This window comes from Dermacentor variabilis, chromosome 10 (assembly GCF_050947875.1).
Source record: "Dermacentor variabilis isolate Ectoservices chromosome 10, ASM5094787v1, whole genome shotgun sequence".
Lineage (NCBI taxonomy): Eukaryota > Metazoa > Arthropoda > Arachnida > Ixodida > Ixodidae > Dermacentor > Dermacentor variabilis.
This window is the reverse complement of record NC_134577.1, coordinates 123972710-123989585: the sequence shown is the minus strand read 5'-3', so window position 1 is coordinate 123989585 and position 16876 is coordinate 123972710. Positions and strand designations below refer to the sequence as shown.

The 16876-nt window shown below is 46.2% G+C and overlaps 1 pseudogene; it reads left to right on the top strand.

Moving 5' to 3' along the window:
- Positions 1-746: 746 nt before the first annotated feature.
- Positions 747-1292, top strand: LOC142559406 (programmed cell death protein 6 pseudogene; annotated as a pseudogene).
- Positions 1293-16876: the final 15584 nt, after the last annotated feature.

Below are 16876 nucleotides of genomic sequence, written 5' to 3'. Positions count from 1 at the left end.
TGCTAAATTAAGAAATCGTTACCGAGTTTGTTATTGTTTTATCATTACAACATATATAAAGAGTGTTTAGTTTTAGACGAATTATTTTTCCGACTCGCCCGATATTTGGCCAATCCCCATTAGTGGGTAAGAGTCACTCGTAGATGAAACCTAACCAACCAATATTGCCTCGTAGGTCCCGCTGACTCCTCTATGCCATATCTCCAAATAACCTGAAACTATTGACCATTCTTTATGAACCTGCCGTCGGTTTCCGGCATAGAGAAAAAAAAACGCCTCGAAATATCATTCCGAAACTTATGCATTATTTTAAACACTGAAATCACCCTGTGCTTAAGGGCATCTACATTTGTCTTTACCCATAGGAACGCACACATGGCCGTCCGCTGTTTCCTTTATGACACAAGGAGAGCACCTGGTTAAGTTAGTGTTTATTGTTTATGATGCTGCAATTTTGTAGTTCAACTTATTTAAATATATTTCCTTCTAGTTTGCTTTCCTCTAAAGACCTACGCGTATTCATCTAAGCAAAAACATGTATCTAAATTTATTTTTTCTGCTTTTATTTATTGTACAATTTCAACAGCTCCCATCCTTTTAACTGCTGACTTCTTGGCCAATCTCCTGTAGCGGGTAGGCGGCATATTATAGAAAGCAATCCCGGAAGGTGGTCTCACAACTGCTCTTGGAGCAGCGATAAACGGCGACACGTAAGCGACATTTGCCGCAGGGTAATCACAATCAGCATGTACGGCCGAGGGCCACCTCCGCCTCCCAGATCCGACACTGGATACCTGCAGGAGATGTTCAATAACGTCGACAAGAACAGGAGCGGGAAGATCAATGCGACGGAGCTGCAGAGTGCCTTGTCCAACGGCACCTGGAAACCGTTCAACCCCGACACGGTTCATCTGATGATAAATATCTTCGACCGCAGCCGCACTGGCACAATCAACTTCCAAGAGTTTACATCTCTGTGGAACTACATCAATGATTGGCTCAAGTGCTTCCAGAGCTTCGACAAAGACCGGTCTGGCAGCATCGACAAGCGCGAATTGCATGACGCTCTGACCAGCTTCGGCTACCGCTTGGGCGAGCAAACACTCGACACCATGCTGATGAAGTATGACAAGGATCGGAAAGGCTCCATCAACTTTGACGACTACATACTGTGCTGCGTCAATCTCCAGACCCTGACAACGGCCTTCCGGAACGAGGACACAGACAGGGATGGTTTCATAACGCTTAGCTACGAAGGTTTTCTGAAACTGGGCCTCAGCCTAAATTGGTGATCACCGTTTTGTGCTGGTGCCTAAAAGGGAACGACCACTCTGCTGAGAAGCCCTGCATTCACGAAAGACGTCTTTTTAATCTTTTTTTTTTTTGCTTTTTTCACGGCGTCTCCTCTCTCCCTCAAGAAAAAAAAAAGACGGCGTCTGCATTTTTGGAAGCACAAAGGCTGAGGACATTTAAGATTGGTGGAATACATTACCGACCACCCTTAAAAATTAGGCCGCACCGTTAAGCTGCTTGAGCGCCTATTTAAAAAATTACGAAATAAAGGCTTCATTAACATGGACTGTGTCTGTATATATTTCTTGCCCCCGATTATAATTATAGAAGGAATGGCGGTTTTATAACTTCAGGAACTGTGTTTTTTTTTTTTAATGTAATGGGAGATTTCGCTCCCGGCATGCCAGTCTTCTTTAGAGGTGTTTCTCGTCGGGCACCTCTATTCAACTTTTTTCTTTGTGCCCCACAAGAATTCTCACAAGATTGATGGTAATTGTAAGTTTTTAAATGACCAATGGTACGCAGTGGGAAATGAAGGTCATGGAACGACAGTAGCCAGTCGTCATTGGTCACCATTCATGAGCTTCCTGTGTACATAATCGGCTTAGATATAAAGAACCTACTTTATGGACAATGGCAATAGCAATAACGTGGACTCATTTATTGACCAACTCAGCAGCTTCCAGCGCGATTTTTTTTAAATTCTACCTGGAACATAAGCAGGCGGTAAGGCCCGTCTTCCACACGGTCACATTGTGCACACCAGCAGAACCAACGTTACTAGACTAGGTTCAGTTGTCAAACTCTCCGTAGGCGCCGTACATCGCCGGTGCCACCGTGTCTTGCTTTGCCGCCAGGGGGCGGGAGCACCGCAGGAAGCTCTACTTGGGCGCAGCTCTGCGTTTGCGAAGGGGCTCGGGTCCTCCGACTTCGCAACTTACGTACTCAGGAAGTGTTTTCACCTATGCGTCTTTAAATGTATGTATAGTGTCGCGTTTAGGAGATTGATTAAAAAATTTACGTAGCTGCGAAAGTGCTGCTGCGCTGCCCCAGTGTGCGCTGGGGAGTGTGCGGCCGGCGTGCAGTGTGCAGTGTGCGGCCGGCGCTGCTGAGGCCTCAGCAGCGCCGGCCGTCCATTGCGCTCTATCAATCAGCTGTTGCTGATAAGTAACTGTAAATAGCTGATTCGTAGTTGTAATCAATTAATTAATTATTAATGCAAATGCATGGTATGACTTATGAGGCGGTGTTAGCGCGACCACACGATGGTCCAAAATGTCACCGGAGCCCAATCGAGGCAGTTCACGACGCCAGTTAAGGCAGCGTGAATCAGGCGAAGGTAATTAAGGCACATGTAATTAAAATAGAAATAAGGCACTCGAACCCACGACCATTGGGGGAACGTTTCGAACCCTCGACCGTTGGTTTCAATTAGGGCGATGTTAATTAAGGCCCAGTTTGTAAGATACAGTTAAGGCGCTCGAACCCACGGTCGTTAGTGAGAGTTGAAGCCTCGACCATTGGTGGTGGCAATGAATTGCCTACCTAGGTGAAATAATGTAGTAATGAATTAATGGTCAAGTCATGTTTTTCAATAACAATCAATTGAATTATATATATATATATGTATATATATATATAATGAATGAACTACGCATTAGCTAACTAGGCGGATTTAAATACTTTGAATATCTCCGAGCTACGGCAAACAACATTGCCTTGGTTGTGTCCAGATACGCGGCATTCTCCTATTTTAAAACTCTGGCTGAAGTTAGCTGGGACACACGGTATATACACACTTTCAGCACTTCCATTTCGGGCTGAAAAAAAAAATGATGCTAGCACTATTTCTTTCATCAGAGCACCGCATTCAGAAGTGCTATGTTGAAACCTAAGTGAGCTTTGCTCCCTTGCGAGCAGACTTGCACATTCAAAGTAGGTTATCGCTGCAGGAACGGAGCATATATATGCATTCACGTCACCAAATAAAATTGGTTGATACGACCCGTAAACTCTTCAAAACGCACACAGCTTTTAAGACGCACAAGAGTGTCGCAAAAGTGCACCGAGAGTGCAGCAAAACACGCATGTGTACAACGCGCCAAAACAGATGAACGGACAGTGCTTCGTCGCCCCGTCCGCGCCGTGCTGACCGAGCAAACTGCGACAGCTGCGCCACGAGATGCGAGGATCGGTGGTGGGTCCACGCAGTCACGGGAGTTTGAAAACTGTACCTAGTCTAGTAACGTTGAGCAGAACATTATTGTTACGATGTGCTGTCTAGCATATGGCGTTTACTCAGAGCATAAATGCCACTAGTAATGACGGATTTAAATATTAGATCCATCTAAGGGGGAAGTTCTATGCTAACGATGGCGATTTGTATATATTTAAGCGTGGAATTTTACGTTTAAAACCCCAACATTTAAACGGCATGTTTCTCACTACACCGGTCGAAAATAATGCGAGGAGCATTAAAGAAAGTCAGCGACACAGCGTATGGCTCCAAATGTTATATATATATATATATATATATATATATATTTATTTATTTAAGATACCTTAAAGGCCCCTCGAGGCATTGTGTAAGGGGGAAGAGTACACTCAAAGGTTATACAATAATTAGAATACATTTGTGAATACATATAAAAAAACTCAATGTAAGAAATGCGCTAACATGCATTATAGAGTGCTAAAAATTGTGAAAAGACAAACCGAATGCTTTAGAAGCCTAGAGGTGGTAATTCATAGTGGTAATTCTGACATTTTCCTAGCTTCGGCTGTATGAGAAAACTGTGTCTGCGGGATTTGTCCACTTTGTTTTGGCGCTCACTTGCCAGAGTTGGCAGTGATCATGATGGCATGACGACGACAGTATGGCGACGTTGCATTGGCGATAGTGAAATAACGAATGACGATGACGAATGACGGAGATGATAATTGGATGAGAAAGCTAGAATGATTATGGAGTGACGACGATAGCATCAAAACGTATGTGTCAGAAAGAGAGTATGACGGCAATGGCTTACCAACACTGCTGTATTCACAACTGAATCCCACCAGCAAGGTCACGATGGAATGACAGTGAAGTAGCGACAACGATGGAACAGCGAAGTTGGTATGATGACAAAGGTATGATGGCATGACGATGAATGTATGACGATGATGGCACAACGAACGTCGGATGACGTCCCTTCAATGATGATGATTATGGTGTTTAATATGACGCGCTGTTCATTGGCAAGAAGCGAGGTTTAAAGCTTCAGGAGCAATATTTATTTTGAGCCACTCTAGTAGATTCTGACAAAATCCTAATCCATAAGAAAGGGGACGCCGAAGACTTGAAAAATTATAGACGAATCAGCTTACTGTCAGTTGCCTGCAAACTATTTACTAAGGTAATCGCAAATAGAATCAGGAACACCTTAGACTTCTGTCAAGCAAAGGACCAGGCATGATTCCGTAAAGGCTACTCAACAACAGACCATATTCACACTATCAATCAGGTGATAGAGAAATGTGCAGAACATAACCAACCCTTATATATAGCTTTCATTGAGTAAGAGAAAGCGTTTGATTCTGTCGAAACCTCAGCAGTCGTGGAGGCATTACGGAATCAGGGTGTAGACAAGCCGTATGTAAAAATACTGAAAAATATCTACAGCGGCTCCACAGCCACCGTAGTCCTCCATAAAGAAAGCAACAAAATGCCAATAAATAAAGGCGTCAGGCAGGGAGATACGGTCTCTCTAATGCTATTCACAGCGTGTTTAGAGGAGGTATTCAGAGACCTGGATTGGGAAGCATTGAGGATAAAAGTTAATGTAGAATACGTTAGTAACTTGCGATTCGCTGATGATATTGCCTTGCTTAGTAACTCAGGGGACCAATTGCAATGCATGGTCACTAACCTGCAGAGGCAAAGCAGAACAGTGGGTCTAAAAATTAATCTGCAGAACAGTAAAGTAATGTTTAACAGTCTCGGAAGGGAACAGCAATTTACAATAGGCAGCGAGGCACTGGAAGTGGTAAGCGAATACATCTACTTAGGGCAGGTAGTGACGGCGGATCCGGATCATGAGACGGAAATAATCAGAAGAATAAGAATGGGCTGGGGTGCATTTGGCAGACATTCTCAGATAATGAACATCAGGTTGCCATTATCCCTCAAGAGAAAAGTGTATAATAGCCGTGTCTTACCAGTACTCACATACGGCGCAGAAAACTGGAGGCTTCCGAAAAGGGTTCTACTTAAATTGTGAATGACGCAACGAGCTATGGAAAGAAGAATGATGGGTGTAACGTTAAGAAATAAGAAAGGAGCAGATTGGGTGAGGGAACAAACGCGAGTTAATGACATCTTAGTTGAAATCAAGAAAGAGAAATGGGGCATGTGCAGGACATGTAATGAGGAGGGAAGATAACAGATGGTCATTAAGGGTTACGGACTGGATTCCAAGGGAAGGAAAGCGTAGCAGAGGGCGGTAGAAAGTTAGGTGGGCGGATGAGATTACGATGTTTGCAGGGACGACATGACCACAACATGACCGGGTTGTTGGAAAGTATGGGAGAGGCCTTTGCCCTGCAGTGGGCGTAACCAGGCTGCTGCTGCTGCTGCTGATGATGATGATGAGTAGATTCTCGATGCGCGTGTTCATGAGCACAAGCTGTGTCGTGGAAGAAGGCGCTTCTTGGATCCCAGACATTGCCGAGCTTAATTGAACAATAGAATTAGGATGACACCACGAACAACTAGAGCATATGAGTGGCGAATGAAGAGGTTAGATGACAGACTAAATATATTTGAAGATGGAGAGAGAGAGAGAGGATGTTGTTACGTGGATGTTGGGAGTATAGACAGACTGTATGTACATATATATACGGCCAGAGTCAATGCGATTTATATATCTGAGCAGCAACAACACGCAGTAGCCAGGGTCTCTCGATCTTCTTCTTCCTTTCTCTTCTTTTATCCTTCCGTAACAGGACCCCCGCGTATTGAAGTGCCGTCTCGGCGTATGTTAGGCGAAGAACTGCGAGCGAAGTATGGCTTCAGCTGCGAAACGGGCACGATGTCAACAAGCGTTGGACTTGACGATGGATCAAGCTCTAACGGCGAGATCTCGCTATTGACGTCGTTAGCTTGACGTATCTGTTCATATGCAAAAGCTGCTCTACAGTTGATGCTATCATTAAAAAGTGGCGACAATTAGAGCAGGCCAGAAGCCGACGCGTCCTGCAGCCATTCGCCAGACTTCCAAATACTGCAGCAAGGTCGACGTGTGAAGATCGACCTGCACAGCAGCACACGTCGCAATCAAAGGACGTGGTGCGAGTCGTTCGACGTGAATTGGATGCGATGGCGCCCCCCGCTTTGTGTTCGCGTAGCCCTGATGCTACCGCTTTTTCAGATCCCCTCGTACAAACCGTCATTCACCAGGAACTTGAAAGCATTTGATCTACATTCTATCTGCGCTGCCGCCAACCCCACAGCCGACGAACGCCCTTCTACAATATTCGCTCCACCCCGACGCTTCTCATCGCGTTATCGCAACCCGACTTAGTTTAGAGGTACCGACGGCCAGCCGATATGTTTCACTTGTCGCCGCATTTGTCTTGTCGCCAGACACTGTGGAAACTCGTGGCCCTCAATACCACGCACGCCGACCAACCTGAGCCGCTTTGATGAAAATACCCACAATGTTACGCCCCTCGCCGAGCCTAACAGTACCGACCACTCTGCTAGGAACACGTGGTACAGTCGCTCACCGTCGCCGCGCGGACACCAGTCTCGTTAAGCGCAAACACGTCGACCTTCTTCCCCTTTGCCGCAGCCTTTCATCCCCTGTGGCTTTCGGGCGCACCCTTTCGGAAAGCGAAGAAATGCAGCCTTTGGTGGGGGTGCTGAGTTTCCTGCTACTGCAGCCGATCCCCTGTCTGTGACCACAAAGGGAAGAGTAACTGGTAATTAAATAGAAGTCTTACCTGTGCAAATACTCGTCGACATTGGAGCCCACGTATCTGTGATGAGTCCTAGCCTACATAGACGTTTAAAGGTCTTCGCTGCCCGAGTACTTCGTGTGGCCAACGGCTGCGTGCTGCTTTCTGTAAGTGTGTACTGAGCGTTTAAGTATAGCCGGCCACCCTATTTCTGATCTCTTTGCTGTGATCGACAACTGCCCTCACGACGTCATCCTTGGCTTGGACTTTTTATCCGTTCATTCTGCTCTTATCGACTGCGCGACCGGCGTTCTTCCTTTGGAACTGGCTCTACTCGCTGACGCTCCGAGCACCACCGCACCGCACTTGTGCTCGCTTCAAGATGCGCGTCTGTCACCTCAGGCAGTCGCTTATGTCGCTTGACCGCACAGCCACGGTCCCTGACGGTGAATACGGGCTTCGCTCCATCGTCGACGTGCTTTTAAATCGGAGCGTTCCTGATCCACATACGCTGGTCACGGTTACTAATAAGGACGTCGTTCTTTCGCTTCTGAATTTCACTCGATGCCCTCAAATGCTTTCGGCCGGCACGTTCTTGGCCAGGGTTTCTAGTACTCCCAAATTTAACATTGAGAGTCTGAATGCCGAGAGTGGTTTATTAGCGCTGACAGCGTTGGTTCCTTAACAGATGACTTCGCGAAAATGATTCCACCTTACCTCACCTCCCCATAGGCCACGGACATAGGTATCCTGCTCGAATCGCACAGCGACATCTTTGATTTCGGCGACAGGTCTTTAGGCCAAACAGCGGTTGTTCACCACCATATAAACACTCAAGACACGAGTCCTATTTCTCGGCGTCTCTATCATGTCTCGCATGCTGAACGTAGAATCACCCAATGAGAAGTGGACAAAATGCTCCGTGAAGGGGTCATCGAACCATCAGCCAGCGCTTGGGCTTCGTTTGTCGTCCTGGTGAAAAAAAGATGGTCTTGTCTTGTCTTGTGTCCCAGACAGTGGCGTATACCCACTATGGGGTATTGGCCAAGAAGCAGGCGGTTTTTCGTATGCTTAGAAGTAAAGCCAAACTAGATATAAATTGTGGAGCTTGAGACTAGAACTGTAATTTAGACGTGTGATGAAAATATTGTGAAGAATTTTGATAAAATACGCTAACGTAAATAAATTAAATAATAGAAAATATTGTTTATTTTAGAAAGTCAGCAAGGTACTCTTTTTGTATCTCTACTAAAATTCTAAATTGCAAAAAAAGTATCCCTGTGGCTGGATCCCAGTGAGGTCGCACCAAAAGAAAGAATGGTTGGCGAGGTTAGCGATAGCCCAAGTTTGGTGAATGAGTGTATTAATAATTTTCTTTGTCTTATAAAGCGGCGGCAGGAGAGAAAATAATGTTCGAGAGTTTCAGGTGCACTGCAAAAAGAACATAGAGGGGACATAGCCAGACCAGACCTGTGCAAGTAAAAATTTAGAGGAGGTATACGGCATCTCAATTTTGTAAAAGAAACTTCCAATTGTCTTGAAGGACACCAATTATTATTCCATGGGAAGCAAAGATGGTGGAAATCAGAAGACGGTGTTAGTATGGATGTTCCAGAGTTTTGAGACATAGTTAAATTTCTGTACCTAGCCACGGTGACATAAACTGATGTCGGCAAAACAGATATGATAGGGCAGTTGAGGGCTGCTCGTGCGAGTGAATCGGCCATTTCATTCAAGTGTTACCCATGATGTCCCGGTACCCACAGCAAACATAGTTTCCGTAAGTACGGAAGTACCATCGAACGAAAGGTTCTTTGAATTCTTGTATCTAAAGATGCAGTCAGTGCTGCACATACAGATAGCGAGTCGGTCACAATAACAGCTAATGGGTCATTTTGGGGAAGTTTTCGTAACGCTAATATAATCGCTAATAATTCTGCTTGAAATATAGGTGTGAAATCCGGAAGGCGAAGCGAGTAAGACCATTGTAGAGATTCATAGATCCCCACTCTCGCCTTCTCATTGCACACACAGGCGTCAATGGCTATTACGTTTTCAGTGGTTAGTTGGTATAGGTGGTTGTGTAAGATATTAATTAAATCTCGCCTTGGTAACAGTTTGGCATGATTCGGAAATATGTCGTCGAACACAATTTTGAGGTCTGTTAAGTCTTTATTTGAGTGACAAACTTGGCGTATGGACACATCCAATTGTTGTAACTGGGCTTGCACAAATAATATCTGAGGACTGTGGAATCTTGACCACCATACCTGAAAAAACTCAGATGGTTCAGTGATAAAAGCATATTGCGTACGCCTTCTTGAAAACTCATAAATTTTTAAATATGTCTCAACCGTAAGTATGCGGAATCTGCAATCTGGGGTGGGTATATGGGCTTCCTGATATAAAACAGCGTTGGCAACAAATCTAGGAAGCCCGAGGCATGACCGTAGAGCTTCTCTTTCTAAAAGTATGAGAGGTTTAATTTTGTAGGTGGGGCCACCGGGAAATTTTACGCACCCAAATTCTAATATGGGCCGAACATACATTTTATAAATAATCAGTAAGGTATCCCTGCGTAGTCCAGAGCGGCGGCGGCTGAGCCGGCGAAGCATAGCTACGGCTCGTTCTGGCTTTGTTTTAATATGTTCAATGTGACTGCGCCAGGTGAGTTTGCCATCGTAAATAACACCAAGGTACATGACTTCGTCAACTTGAGGAATGATTTCCTGTCGGTATTGCAAAGATATATGCACTTGTGCAGTTAATGGGAAGACTAAGACCACACTTTTGCTAATATTTAATGACATACTTAATCTCTCTAGCCATGTCTCCAGCATTCCTAAGTAATTTTGCAACGAGTGTTGTAGAGAATGTATATTGCTTGCGGAGGAAAAAAATGCGATATCGTCCGCATAAACGTAAACATGTACTTCCGGAGACAAAGGAAAGTTGCTTAGCAAAATGTTAAATAATATAGGGGAAAGAACGAAACCCTTTGGTACACCTCTTGTCTGCTTGTGTTTAGAGGCCGAAATACCGTGTTGGTAACAATAAAATTCTCTTTCCCTCATAAATTCACAGATCCAAGCGGTAATATATTTTGGAAAATTCGTATAGTGAAGCTTCTCGAATAGAATGCAATGTTCTACAGAGTCGTATGCTTTTGCTAAATCTAGCGTCACCAAAGCTGCGTACTCTCGTTTGCGGCGAGCAAGTTTAATGCGGCTCTCTAAATCTAAATGGGCGCACCATATGGAGTAGCCCGGACGAAAACCAATCTGACAAGGACTGAGAAGGTTATAATCCTGCATAAAATTTGCTATACGACCGTGAAGAACCCTTTCTATTAATTTGACCACATTTGAGGTAATAGAAATTGGTCTTATGTTTTCTAAGTCAAGTCCGGATTATTTTTTCTTTATTAGTGGGACAATTTTAGCTACTCTCCACTCTCTTGAAACGCATGAATTCTTGAGAGAGAAATTTATTATGTTTAGTGGCTCCTGAGGCGCATAATCAAATAAAGCTTTTAGCATTCCTGTTGTAATTTCATCTGGACCGGGGGCTGACGCCGGCAAAGAATTAATAATGCCTTCAAGCTCTGTCGCTGTTACTGCTACAATGTCGTCTACCAGGGGAGGTTTCTTTAGTCCTCGCGGCAACTGATGTGTGAAACGTCGTGCAAGTCCTTGAGCAATTTTCTCAAGTGATTCTGATAATTCTTTTGTTGATAGAACGACAGATTCGACGTTCACGGGGGCCGGTATAGCTTTGCGAGATAGAAGAAACTTAAACAGGGCTTTTTTATTGCTAGACTTCGAAAGGTATGTGTATTGTCTGGAATCGTAATCCTCCTTAGCTTTTGAGACTGTTCGTTTAAATGAGGTAGATATATATGTATAATCAGCCCAATTAACAGGGCACTGGTCGTATAAAAGCTTTTTCGATGCAGCTTTTCTACTTCTAAAATCTTGTTCGCACTCAGAATTCCACCAGGGACAATATGATCCATCCTTACAAGATTTCACAGCAAATTTAGCTTTTTTTGGATGACTGCTTCAGTATTGAACATAGGCTCATTGCTTTAATATCCATCTCCATGCCCTCCTGGGCTTGTAAAGCTGATTTTAAAGCATTTTTATATTTTTCGTTGTTAACAAAAGTACGCATATTATTATTGAAACTAGTTAACGGAGTAAGCAGTTCGAAAATTATAGGAAGGTGATCACTGTTAGTTCCGGAATCTGCAGTCTTCCAGGAGGTGACTGTCATGCTTGGGGTAGCAAACGTAAGATCTAGGGCAGATCGCGACTGACCACGCACGAAAGTATGTGCTCTCGAATTTAAGCAGGCGAAGTGATTCATTCAGACCCAATCCCACAGGCGTTTGCCACAAGTGTCCGTTCGGAAACCCCACGATACATGATGAGAATTAAAATCTCCCACTAGTATGATGTTCTTCTGACTGCTAGCAATAGAGGTATCTAGATAATGGGTATCTTGTACTCCCGCGGGGAAGTACGTGTTAATTATAGAAAAAGGTGTGCAACCAGGTAGTATTATATCCAGTGCTAGGATCTCACAGTCTGGGAACATTATCTGCTATGCTATTGTGGCTCTATGGCAGATTTTTGATGAGACAAACACCACTTAACCACCACCTCGGGATGGGCGATCCAATCAAAAACATCGGAAATTTTTAGATGAAAAGATTGACTAGCAGCAAGCCAAGTTTCCTGTAATATAATAATATCTGGAGAGTATGTCGAAATAAGATATAATAAATCTGTTGCGGCCGAAAGTATGGAACGACAGTTCCACTGAATTACTGTTAAAGTTCCTATGGTTAATAAATCCTAGCAGCAGAGACTGTTTGGTCTAAAAAGTTCTCTTTTAAGAAGTCCTTCTTAGTCGCAGTCTCTCTAACGTACTTTTTTGCTTTGGAGTTGATGGGAGAGCTAGATTTTTTCTTTGTCGGTGACCTTGTTCGTTTAAGAGATCGGGAATCCATATCTACATCTTGATTTTCCACCCCATCTGTGTCGGAGAGACAGATTTGGTCGACTTTCTCGGGAGTTGATGGCTTTGGTGAATCGTTATTTGTGAATGGCTGCGCGGTCGATATTTCAATAGGTGGACTCCGCGGTAGACCCGACACCGGATCCTCAATATAGGGTTTATTAGTTAGTTGAAGCCATGGAGGTAGTTGTGAGGACAGCACCTGAACAAGGGAGTCGGTGAGATTTGTCATGATGCGCTCCATTACTTTCTCCAATGCCTTTTCTACGGAATCTGCCACAGCCTCAGAGATTGAGTTCTCCATAGACAATGTTTGACGGGCCATTATACCAGCATACCCTTGAGATCTGCTCTGAATTTCTCCAATAGCCTCACGACGAGAGCATCGACGTCTGTCAATTATTTCGAGGATTTGCACTTCTTTTGCCCTTGCCGGGGAATTAGGTACATTTGCGGGGTGGGCACCACTGCAACGGCAGCAGGACTCATTTCGGGAAGAACAGTCATTTGAATGATGGCCTTCTCCACAAATTCGGCATCGTGTGTTTCACCTGCAGCCTTTTATCGAGTGCCCAAACCACCACCACTTTAGGCACTGAAGGACGCGAGGTGATAGAGGCTCAACTCGGTATATAAGTGGCCATGCCTTGATTTCCGATGGGTGGTTCATTCCAGGGAAAGTAGTTATGACTGTTTCAGTGGGCATGCGCTTATTATCAACGACACGGCTGCAACGATACACAGAAATCACGCCTGCCGCTGAAAACATTTCCAAGATTTCTGCCGGACATAGGCTTACGTCGACACCGCGGACTAGGCCTTTGGCACATGCAAGGTGATGAGGAATGAAACTGCTCACCGGATGTGTCGCAAAAACACCGCACTTCAGCAAATCTTGAACACAAGCCTGGTCTGACGAGCAGCAAAGAATGCTCCCTCGGTCAAACTGTCGAACATCGGTGATTTGTTTAAAATTGGCCGAGGCCATCCGGAGTTCGGTTTGAATTGCTTTGGGATTCTTCATGCGAATCACCCCGCCATCACTCGGAACCAAAGCCACAGGTACGCTGCTCGTTCCACTGCGTAAGAAAAGCTCCACCGACAAATCAGAGTTAGGAACAGAAGCCGACCAGGAGGAAACCTCCTGGCCGGGCGATGAGAGTGACATTGCCAAGAAATAGGAAATTACTCTGGAAGCTTATCCGATATTAAACAGAAAAGTCAAAACCAATTACGTAAACCACACAGATTAAAAGAAAACCGCCAGCTCCTTGACTAGAACCAGTGTTCGGGAGTTCAGGCACCAGGCCACGTCCACGTCCAAGCGACACACCGGGCGTTTTTGCGTCTCTTATCGCTATTTAAACAAGATCACACGAAAAGACGTCTAGCCACTACCACGCATCGATGACACCTTCGACTGCTTACGCGGAGCAAAATATTTTTCTTCCATTGATCTTCAATCCAGCGACTGGCATAGTTCAGTTGATCAAATGGACCCTGGCAAGACGGCCTTCATTACTACTGGAGGTTTATATCACTTCAAGGTCATGCCTTTTGGCCTATACAACGCTCCTGCGACATTTGAAAGTATGATGGACTCTCTTCTGCGAGGCTACTATTAGACCCACTGTTATTTTTTTCTGCCACATTCGGCAGCCACCTTAGCCGACTCGCTGCGATTCTTGCGGTTGTCCGAAAAGCCGGCTTCCAACTGAACTCCACGAAAGGGCAATTCTGGCACCGTCAGGTTACCCTGTTGGGACACCTAGTTAACGCATCTGGTGTAAAACCAAATCCGGAAAATCTTCGCGCCGTTCGCAGTTTCTATGCTTATGAGGAACGCTGCTTCGTTGGCCTATGCTCTTACTTTCGCCGTATCATCTAAACTTCGCCGTCGTTGCTTGGCCTTTGAAACATCTTCTAAAGAACCCCACGCCATTCTTATAGGGCCGGGAGCAGGCTCACGCGTTCGACGCTTTCATCGGGTTTCTGACCACCAATCCCATATTTGCGTACTTTGATCCATCTGCACCGACCGAAGTCCACACTGACGGAAGCGGCCACGGCATCGGTGCTGTTCTCGCACAACAGTGGAATCGTACCGAGTGTGTGATAGCTTATGCCAGCCGCCTACTGTTGCCTCCCCATAGAAATAACTCCATCACTGAGCGGGGCTGCTTGGCTTTAGTTTGGGCCGTCACCAAGTTCCGGCCATATTTGTACGGCCAGTCGTTTTCGGTTGTCACAGACCACCACGCCAATTGCTGGCTGTCTTCCCTCCAGGACCCGAGAGGACGGCTTGGTTTCTGGGCTTTGCGGCTCCAGAAATTTTCATTTATAGTCAATCTCAAGTCGGCACGGCTGCACAGGAAGACTGACTGCCTCTCTCGTCACCCAGTGGATCCATTTGTGATGACCCTAATATGGGGCAAAGGTTCGTGTGCTCAATGGTTCGGTTAGTTCTCTTAGGCGGAGCCTAAGGACAAATTGAGGACAAAGCCGTTGGTTTGAACCCACACACAAACTTTTAATGAAACAAAAGAAAGCTTAGAATAAGTAGAAAAAAATAGAAAACAGAAAACAAACACTCAAATAGGCATAATCGCAGATAGAAACACACATGGGGCTTGCATGCGGTTAACGAGTACGCGAGTCCGGGCTTGCCACGAGTGCAGGGACGCGTAACAGTCTCGACGCGGCGACGCGGCGACAAGCTGGCGAAAGGAGTGGCGCCGGTCTCACCATAGGTCGCGGCGTAAGCTGACTGTCCGGGCGACCGGAGCGCGCCAGCTCTGGCTAGGCGAGGTAAAGCGGGCGGCTTGGTGGCAGGAGTAGACGGCGGCGGCGTTCTGGCCGGGCAGCTGGATGTAGAGCTCGGGCCCGTAGCCCGACTGCTCTTGCCCTGCCCACGGGCACAGAAGCTCGAACGCCGGCCACGGGCAGCAGGCGGCACGACAGACGGGGCGGCGTTCTGGCCGGGCAGCTGGCGTAGAACTCGGGCCCGTAGCCCGACTGTTCTCGTCCTGCCCACTGGCGCAGAAGCTCACCGGCCTTGAGGAGCTGGCGGCACGCTCGGGTAGACGGGCGACGCAATCCTGTTGCGCATGATTCAGTGACCTGCGTGATGGCTGTTACGAACATAGCCGACATGAGCGCTGAACAACAATGCGACCAATCCTTCCAGCACAGCATCGTAGGAATACAATCTGGCAGCACCGACGGCGCATGCCACATTTTCGAGCTGCACGACGGCATGCTCTATTGTCGCAATATGAACCCTGACGGCCCTGAATTGCTTCTTGTCTTTCCTTGTCTTCTGCGATCCGTCGTTCTAGAACAACTTCACGATGCACCGACGGCCTACTGGTCTGTTGCTTACTGGTTGCGCAACAGATGTCGACGACTTTTTCCTCCACGACGTCATTCTCCACCACGGGACACATCGACAGTTACTTAGAGCCGCGGCTACTCGCTCTTGTCTTTAGTTGTGGACGACCTCGTCCGCCCTTGTGCCGCTGAGTACAAGAGGTCCACGGCCTACCACCCACAAGTTAACGGTCTTACGGAATGCATGAAGTGAAAACTCACAAAGATGGTGTAGATGTAGGTGTCCAACGATCACCGCGACTCGGATGCCACGCTGGCCTACGTGACGTTCGCGTATAACTCATCCCGACATGTCACCCCAGGATATTCATTCGTTTATCTTTTCTATGGTTGCGACCCCACATTGCCGTTTGACACCATCCTACCTATTTTGCCACTTGTTGCAACTGAGTAGGTTCGTGAAGTCATCGATCGTGCTTGCATGGCGCATCAAGTCTCCCGATCTCTTGACCCCACACAAAGCAAGGCAATTAGCCAGCAAACAATCCAACGTATCCTCCACAACCATTCGGGTTCTGATGACGAAATCCTGGAGGAGTTGCGGGCGCGGTACATAGGTGATTTCGAACCCGCACAAGGACAACCTCCGACCTACAGCGGGAGCGACAATTACGACCTCGACAAGCCGATCACTATCACTGAGGTGCAACAAGCACTCCATGCGTTTACACGAGACACCACCCCAGGCAAGGACAAAATAAATAACAAGCTCCTGCGCAATCTGGATGATGGCACCATTCAATATCTTACTGACCTCTTTAATCATTACTGGGAAGCGGGTACACTACCAGCAGACTGGAAGCACTCGGACATCATACTTATTCCGAAGCCAGGCAAACTCTCCAGCTTAGAAAATATCCGACCAATCTCAGTGACTTCATGCCTAGGCAAGCTTCTGGAACATGTCATTCTGAACCGGCTTCAACCTTACATAGCGATCCAGCGACCTCTTTCCTGAAACAATGTTCAGATTCCGGCCCCACATTTCTACCCATGACATCCTTCTTCAGCTGAAGGAACAAGTCCTTGAACACATCTCACCGCACAACACTGGAGCGATTTTAGCACTCGATCTCAAAGGCGCTTTCGACAATGTGGCTCACCACACCATCCTTACAAACCTAAGCCTCACGAACTGTGGTTCGTAATACTTACAATTATATACGCGCCTTTCTAAGCAACCGCACGGCCACAATAGGCATTGGCTCACTCAGAACCCCGACGTTACCTA